Below are 8,975 nucleotides of genomic sequence, written 5' to 3'. Positions count from 1 at the left end.
CCACAAATCTTCTCCTTGCTTTAATTAGAAAAGACTTCAGACTTGGAAAACCACCAACCCTGCTCATAGGGGGAAAAATGGTTCGGTTGGCAGATATCATTTTCCCAGCAAACAGAAAAATGAATAACAATTGTTGCTTGGGGAAACTAATAACAAACACAATACCTCTCAGGATAGCAGTGTGACTATTTCAGCAAAAATTGGGGTTGGCATGCAGCCATCTAGGTTCACAAACACCATTTTTCAGCTATTCAGGAAGTGATAGACTCAGAAAGACTGTCCAATGTTCAAGCACTTGATGAATAAATCCAAATGTTATTTTTTACCTTAAATTATAAAGACAAAGATTAGACAGATATGAATATTCATGTCACTTAGTGCACTCTGTTCATTATACAATAATCTTTACTAAAAGTCAGTTAATATAATCATAAGCTGCACAGGAAAATGGCTTCATGCAAAGCCTAATGCATTAGATCTGTTTCATTAATTTCCACCATATGTCAATTAACCTGGATCATGCCTAGGGAACTCTAATACAAACTAAAAATATGCTGATTGTCCTTTCTTCTAGATGTTATATCAATGAAACAATTTTTTCTTCAAGCAGACAGCTCAATATGAGCACATAACATCTTTATTTTATTTTTATACTTTATTTTATTTTTATGTGGTGCTGAGGATCAAAAACCAGTGCCCCTTGGCTAGGGATGTGGCTCAAGCGGTAGCACGCTCGCCTGGCATGTGTGCGGCCCGGGTTCGATCCTCAGCACCACATACAAACAAAGATGTTGTGTCCACCGAGAACTAAAAAATAAAACATTAAAATTAAAAAAAAGAAAGAAAGAAAAGCAGTGCCCCATGCATGCCAGGCGAGTGCGTTACTGCTTGAGCCACATCCCCACACCCCTCAATATGAGCACATAAGTTGCTCTTTAAAACAAAAAAAACCCTTTAATTGTGAAATTCCTGTTTTGAGTTTTGAATGTTTAAGAAGATTATGTGTAGGCTTTCCTGGTTCTCTTTCAGAGGAGGAATATAAACAGGGCACACAATCCTAAAGAGGTGTCACACAATCCTAAAGAAACTCAAACAGCAGAGTAGAATTTGAGAGTAATCAGTGCTAGACACTGAGGGGTTTGGAGGAGTAGTCAAATAATGCCCTTGCCAGTCTTGAACTTGTTATCATATCTAAACAAAGAAAATTAAATCAATAATTTCAAATCCGGGAATTAACAAAAGTGAAAGTATAGGGTACTATGGAATATAGGAAACCAAGCCTCTGTTAAGGAGACAAGTAGGAACTACACAAGAGTATACTATATTTAATAATATAGTAAATAAACTATATCTGAAACCAAACAGAAGATTCCTAAGGAATCAAGCACAAAACTTTGAAAGAATGAAAAAGACTCAGTACAGCTAAACTGTTATGCACTAGAAATCAGATAGAAAGCCCGAGGGCAAGGAAAGCCCAGATCAAGCAGAATCCTGCAAACCATTTAAGGATTTAACCCTAAAGTGAACAGAAAGTCACAAAAGAGTTGATAAAATATATGACTCAATCTACTATTGTATAAAAACATTCCTCTGCCCACTGGAAAGAGTGCATGCAAAGGGTAGAGGATGAGAGTGCATGGCTGCGGGTCTCTGTGAGGCTGTTTGAATATGCAGAAAGGGCACTGGACAAATATAAGACAGAATCATCAGGACTGGATGAGTATTGTGGGAAGGAGGTGAGAAAGATAAGTCAGGAATAATTGGCAAGTTTATGGCTTCAATGATGACAGTGACATACAGCGAAGTGGGAACACTGAACTGGGGAAGAAAAAGATACATTTAGTTTTGAAATATCTGAAGGAAAAGTAAAACATATCTGGAATAGAGGAGAGAGGTATGAGCTAAATGCTTACATGGAGAGTGTTCTTTGTTTTGTTTGGTGGTGCTGGGGACCAAACTCAGGGCCTTACACACACTAGGTATATACTTCAACACTGAACACCCCCAGCCCCCTAGAGTTTTTGACATAGAGTAACTGAAATCATGAAAGTAAATCATAAAAATGCCTGCATTTTCTCACCCAGTAATTCCATTACTAGAACTTTCTCATAGAGAAGTTCTCAGAGGGAAACAAAAACTGGAATTTTGTTACGGGTAAAAAAAATATCCCCTGCAATATTGTTGGAGTTAATTTTTCTATTGGTAGACATTGAAGCTTAGCAAATTATGGTACTTCCACTTGGTGGAAATTATAGAAACATAGCAGTAATTAAAATGAAAATATGGACAATTTGGAAAACTACTTATGCAAATATATAAATTAAAATGCAGAATATTAAAATTTCTTCTTGATCTTATTCACACTGATCTTTTTAACAATCATATATGAAGCAAACATATGAAATATGTTTGGTGAATGTGAATAAGATCAAGAAGGAAAAATAATCACTGTGGTGATATTGAATTATAAATAATTTTCCCTAAATTCCTCTACTATCTATATTTTACTTTACTCTTTTAAAAATATCCTAACTTAAATATGAGAATTGACATCAAATTGCTATCTGTGTTCATCCCTGAGGTATAAAATTGTAATACACTTTTGCTTTAGAGCTGATCTTTTTGTAATATTTGAACATTTTCCCATAGAAATAAACGACATCTATAATCAGATGAAATAAAAGCAAAAAAATACAATCAGATGGTCCCCAATATTTTTGTGCATAAATCACATTGTTACTATAATTTTAAAAAACAGGCAAAAAGACATTGATAGAATATATATATGATAAGTTACTAAACTGTGAAGATCATATTTTTAAAGAATAGTCATGAGAAAATACTTTTATGTTGAAGCAAATGGATATAAGACACCAATCCAAAAATATATATATGCATATACTAAGTAAGCTCTGAGTAAACAAATTATTATTAATACACCAACTTAGCAGAATACACACATTTAAAATAGAAAAGAAAAATTCACCAAAATTAATATACTTATCTCCAGATCAGTAAACAAGTCACTTTACTTTGTAACTTTATACTTTTGTATATACTCAATTTTTGCTTTAGTAAATATAAATGTGTTACTTTTATAGTTAGAACAGTTATTTTTAAAAAATTTTTAGTTGTTGTTGGACCTTTATTTTATTCACTTATTTATATGTAGTGCTGAAAATCAAACCCAGTGCCTCACACATGCTAGAATGGATTGTAACATTTTGTTGGAAAACAAACGTTTGCACACAAGCTGTCACATAACACCCTGTCATCTCTGAGCCTGGTGAAGAAAACAGGGCACCGACTGACTACTTGACAGTGCAATGTTAGAGATCCAGAGACAGCCTCTGTACTCTCCAGGATTAGAATTTAGGTCCTGACACGTCCCACTTAAGTGTGGTTTACACTACGAAGACAGTCCCTAAACAAGATTCCTAGTTGTAGAATAGGCTAGGGTTAGAGACTGGTATTGGGACCGAGAATTCTGAGCCCCAGGCCTTCGTTTTCCGACATGGTTATGAGCTCTCCATCATTCACATCCCATTCATTCATCATTTATTCATACATTCACTGTCATCTTCTTAGGTTTATCATCTGTATTGGACACTTAGCTGGGCTCTGGGCTTTGTGGTGCTAGTGGTCAGACTGTAGGCTGGACCCGGCCAAGAAGCCCGGGGTGCCCCAGGTTCCAGGGTGCACGCGCAGACAGCAATCCCAGGAGGAAGCTCTGGCCGGCCGACCCCAGCCACTGCGCGCCGAGACCTCTCCGTTCCCCTCTCCGGACCCGTGCCCCTCACCGTGAGATCCCGGGGCTCCCGCTGGGCGGTGACGGTCTCAGGGGCTTGTGCAGACCTAGGAAACTGGGTTCCAGTCTCGGACCACAAGAACGGTGGCGCGGTCGGTAGTGCGTTAGCTGAGTTCTTGCACATCTTCGACTGCCTTTCTAGGAATTGGGAGGATCATCTCTATGGTATCCTGGAGAAGGCGCGCTCTCAGAGCCTAGCCTGCAAGCTCAACTTATTTCCCTTCAAGCCCAGCCACGTTCCTGATGTCTCCCTAAAGATTAAGTCCGGCTGGAACACATACTGCAGAAAAATTATAAAGGGCGGTGTTAGGGGGCTGGGGATGTAGCTCAGTGGTAAAGTGCTTGCCTTGCATGCAGAGGTCCTGGGTTTGATCCTCAGCACCACCAAGTAAATATATATATATTTTTAAATCAAAGGGCAGTGGGAAGGATGAAAAGGTTCCTGGATAGAAGTTGGAAGGGTTACTCTCAGCATTGAGCTATTTTAAGGAGCATATTATTTTATCTGCTTAAAATAGCGCCGCCAAAGGGCTGGCCTAGCATGCAAAAGGCGCTAGGTTCAATCACCAGCACCACAGTACACACACACACACATATCAATTAAGAACTGCGAATGCTCCTGGTATGTTAGAATAAAGGACAAACTCCGAAATTGGGACTACAAAAAAAGACTTCAGATCAACATCTCTTATACATGTATTCTGCTCTAACATTGAATTCCCCTTGGCCCCTGAAACCCCTATCCTGTTCCTGATCCTCAATTGTTTTTTCCAGGGGTTGCCTTCTGGAATATTCTCCCTCTCTTCTATCTAATCTCCTCCACCTCAGCCATCCAACTCATATTGCTTCTTTAAAACCCAATGCTAATCTTGACATGACCACCTTGGCTGTTGCCTTCACTGGTATTCACAATCCAGTCTAGTTTGTATGGAATTAGTGGGTGATAACTATGGGCAAGTGGGGTGTAACTGAAGGAGAATGGTCACAAGGCGTGTGCCCTGAAAGGATGAATTTAAAAATATAAAAATTTTCATATTCTTCATAGTATAAAATATATTGTACTTCCTATGAGAGGGATTTCTAATGGTAACTTAGTTTTCCTTCTTATATAAAGAAGCAACATACAGCTTTATGTACAGCATATTTAGATGTTGTTACCAAACTGAGCATACACTTTCTCCCCTTTTACTTCCTGTTGAAACCTCATTTGGTTTAGGTATTTGCATCTCTTCCATTCAGCCATGAACACCATAGAAATCTCAACTTCGTTGGTCTCTTGATTTATGTAAGAACAGTAGAATTCCTCTTGCCTATGACTGTCTCAAGAATGGGCATATGACAATTAGATTTTGCATTTTGATAAAACGCCCCAAGATTTAGTGGACCAAACAATGAACACTTTTGCTTCTACTAATTCAGTAAGTCAACTAAGGGGTGGGTTTTTCTAGTCTGGAGTGTTTTAGGATGGGTTGTTTAGGATGAAATGGCCTGGATTACATGTCTTGTCACTGACAATCTGGTTGGTTGCGGGGGTTCATCAGTTGGGAACGCTTGTCAGTTCTCCATTCTGGGCTTTGTAATATGGTAGGTAGCCTCAAGAGTTCCTAGAGTGGCAGAAGAGAGCAAGCCCCAGTGGCACTTTGTCAGCCTCTACTTGCAACAGTTTTGCTAAGAGTTCCCTGGACAAAACAGTTCACATGCTGAGCCTATGTTCAAGGGATAGAGAGGAGAGTCTGGTATTATGCTAGCTTTTTGTCACTCTGACCAAAAAACCAACTGGGCCAAAAGCAACTTAGAGGAGTTTTATTTTGGCTCATAGTTTCAGAGATTTATTCCTTAGTCAGTTGAGTCCATTACTGTAGGCCCAAGGTGAGGCAGAAGAGCAGGGTGGAAGGACATGGGGAAGAAGTGCTGTTCACCTCATGGTGGCCAGGAAGCAAAGAGACAGGAAGGGGCGCAGGAAAGATGCATCATTCGGGGTGCATGTCCCCAGTGATCCACTTCCTTCAGCTACATACCACCTGCCTACAGTTATCATCCAGTGAGTTCATTCAAACTAGGATGGTCCTTGGGACAATTCTGCATTAACACAGAAGCTTTTGGAGGACACCTTGTATCCAAATCCAACTACTTATTGTGAAGAACTACAAGTCTGTGAACATTAGTACACAGAGGTGTGAAGAACATGTAGCCATTTTTAAAATCTTTCCAGGACATAACATATATTGCATTTTGTACTTGGGAAAGGGAAAGGAGGAGATTTCTTCCTTTTTTTTTGGGTAGCAGGCATTGAACTCAGGGGCACTCAACCACTGAACCACATCCCCAGCTCTATTTTCTACTTATTTAAAGATAGGGTCTCACTGAGTTGCTTAGTGCCTCACTGTTGCTAAGGCTGGCTTTAAACTGTGATCCTCATATATCAGCCTCCAAAGCCTTTGGGATTACAGGCATGCACTACCAAGCATAGCTGAGAAAGGAGACTTCTGGCAACGATGATCAGCATTCTGAAAAAACATCCCCAAAGCAATTGCCTCTTGCAGCAGACAAAGTTATTATTGGCTGTAAGAACCAGAACACTGTCACCATGTGAAAAAGTATATATACTGAAAAAGTACATACAAACAAGGATTTTGAGACCATCATGCATCTCTCCCTCTTGAGGACACCCACAGTCTATTTTTGAGTTTGTACCCCTTTGCTGTCCTTAAAATCTTTGTTTGTATTTTGATTACTGACAACTCCTGAAATTCTTTTCTGTGGAAACATGGAGTACTTTCCTTGGGCCAGACACAGTACCTCATACCTATAATTCCAGAAGTTCAGGAGGCTGAGGCAGGAGGATCTCAGCAACTTATCAAGGCCCTAAGCAACTCAGCAAAACCATTCAAAATAAAAAAATAAAAAACAAGGGCTGGGAATGTGGCTCAATGGTTGAGTGCCTCAGTTCAATCCCTGGTGCCAAAAAAAAAAAAAAAAAAAAAAAAAGAACTGCCTGGGGGCTGAGGACATAACTCATTGATAGAGTGCTTGCCTACCAAGTACAAGGCCCTGGGTTCAAAACAAAACAAACCTGCCTGGGGCCCAGTTGAGATCCCCTTCTCTTTGGAGGAATCTCAGAGCCCTGTCTGGTGACAAATTGGTAATTTTGGTGATCTTCAGGAACTTAGAAATCTAGCCCACTTTCTTAGTTAACCTGGGATGTCACAAAAAAATAGACTGGGATGCTTACTGCTCAACCCCAGGACTGCAAAGGCCCTAAAGTGTTTTCCAATCCCCAAAAAACGACATGGAGCACTCAATGGAGAGGTTTTAGACATTTTATTACTCACTCCTTGGTGGTGGCAGGCCACAATGCCATGGAGGGCCATTCTGTGCCTACAAGCTGAGGGAATACATATATGATAGGTGGCATGCCCACCTTGCAGGTGGACTTCCTTCAGATGTTTTATGAGTTCATTCCTAGGTCACTCTCTTTCCTAATGATTGGAAGTAAGGGAAGTGGCCCCCTCCAGACTTCCCTTGTTACCACATTCTTTTAGAGACCTAACTCGTTGCAAGCTTTCCAGACATTGATTAGTGTTTAACCCAACACTTAGGATATTGGAAATGTTTTCTCATAATTCTGGATGCTGGAAAGTCCAAGAATAAGGTGCTGGCCTGTCGGGAGTCATTCTCACACGTGACTGGGTGACTCCCGGTCAGGGTCTGAGGCGCTCTGGCTGTGTCGGAGCTTTCCGGGCCCTCTCCTGTTGAGAGAACCTGTCCGTGTGGGGGTGTAACTGACCACGGACCCCGGAGGCCCAATCACTGACCCTGACCTTGGAGTGCGGCCCCCCCCCTTAAACCTTCATTGGATGGAATTCTCCCCTGAATTTCTTGCTCCCCAATAAAAGGCTACTCCCTGGCGTGCTCACTCTCTCTCTCCTGCTAGCCCTGAGTAATCCTTGCTGCCCTGCCGGGCGGTTAGTGGAGGGAACCAGAGAGGGGAGCCGTCTCGGACCTGGTCCTAGAAAAAGGTAACTGAGTCTGTGTGTTTATTTCGATCTCTGCTAGCTAACTTTTATGCCAGGAACCTCATTAATGAAACCATTGTGCCTGCCGCATGGTAGACTGGCCGATTTTGTTTCCTGGGTTGTAAATGGCCACCTGTGTCTGGCAGGGAAAGAGAAAGAGAAAAAAAGGAGGAAATACAAGCTCTCTGGTATCTCTTCTCATGAGAACACTATTTCCATCATCAGCTCCCTGCCCTGATAACCTCAACTAACCTAAATTTCATTCCAAAGGACTTGTCTCCAAGTAACCTCACACTGGGGGTTTGGGCTTCAACTCATGAATTGAGGGAAGAGACACAATTCAGTCCCCAGCACCATCTAAAATGATGTGAAGTGTCATATCTAAGGTTTGGTAGGGTGGTGAGCTTGAATAAGCCTGTTTCCCTGAGGAATCTGTGGAGCAGAGCTACTGTGCCAACCCTGGGTTGCCTTTACATTTTTCAGAATGAAGAGACATAAATTTCCACCTTCATGTGCCATGGTTATTTCTTATTCTCAAACTAACTTAATCTTAAACTGATACCACTACATGAGAAAACAAATTGCCTGGTGAGCCTGGAACTGTAGAGCACAGGTAGCTGATGTTCATGATGAAGGTCTCCAAGCCATAAACTTCGATGCACTGTTTCCTACTACACCAGCCAGGAGAACCAGTTATTTATATCATTTGGTTAGGGGACAAGATGGTCTGGCCTGGATGAAAGACCCTCTGACAAATATTGGCTATTTAAGCTACATTGTTCCAGGACTCTCTCCAAACCAGGGACACCCAAAGGTTTTACTGTTGCCCCACCTGATACTTACCCACTGAGGGCTGACCCCCTCCTCAGTAACCCTCTTGAAAGTACTACCAAGTCCATCCGTGTTGTGGACTGTGACGCCCAGAGGCCAGATTCTGAAGTCCCTCATTTTGCCTGTGTTCCAACCCCTTTTCCACCATTTAATGCCTACCTGTGGGCCATCTTCCTAACCTCTGCCTTATTGACCCTGTCTGTAAAACTGAAAATCCTCCTTAGGGGCATTGTGTGGGTTAAGTGAGTAAAACATATAAAACAGTCACATAGAGTAAGCGTGCCCTGTAACTGCCATGTGACATAAACAGCTATAGCTTG

This window comes from Callospermophilus lateralis, chromosome 1 (assembly GCF_048772815.1).
Source record: "Callospermophilus lateralis isolate mCalLat2 chromosome 1, mCalLat2.hap1, whole genome shotgun sequence".
Classification (NCBI taxonomy): domain Eukaryota; kingdom Metazoa; phylum Chordata; class Mammalia; order Rodentia; family Sciuridae; genus Callospermophilus; species Callospermophilus lateralis.
Note: the sequence above shows the minus strand (reverse complement) of the source record.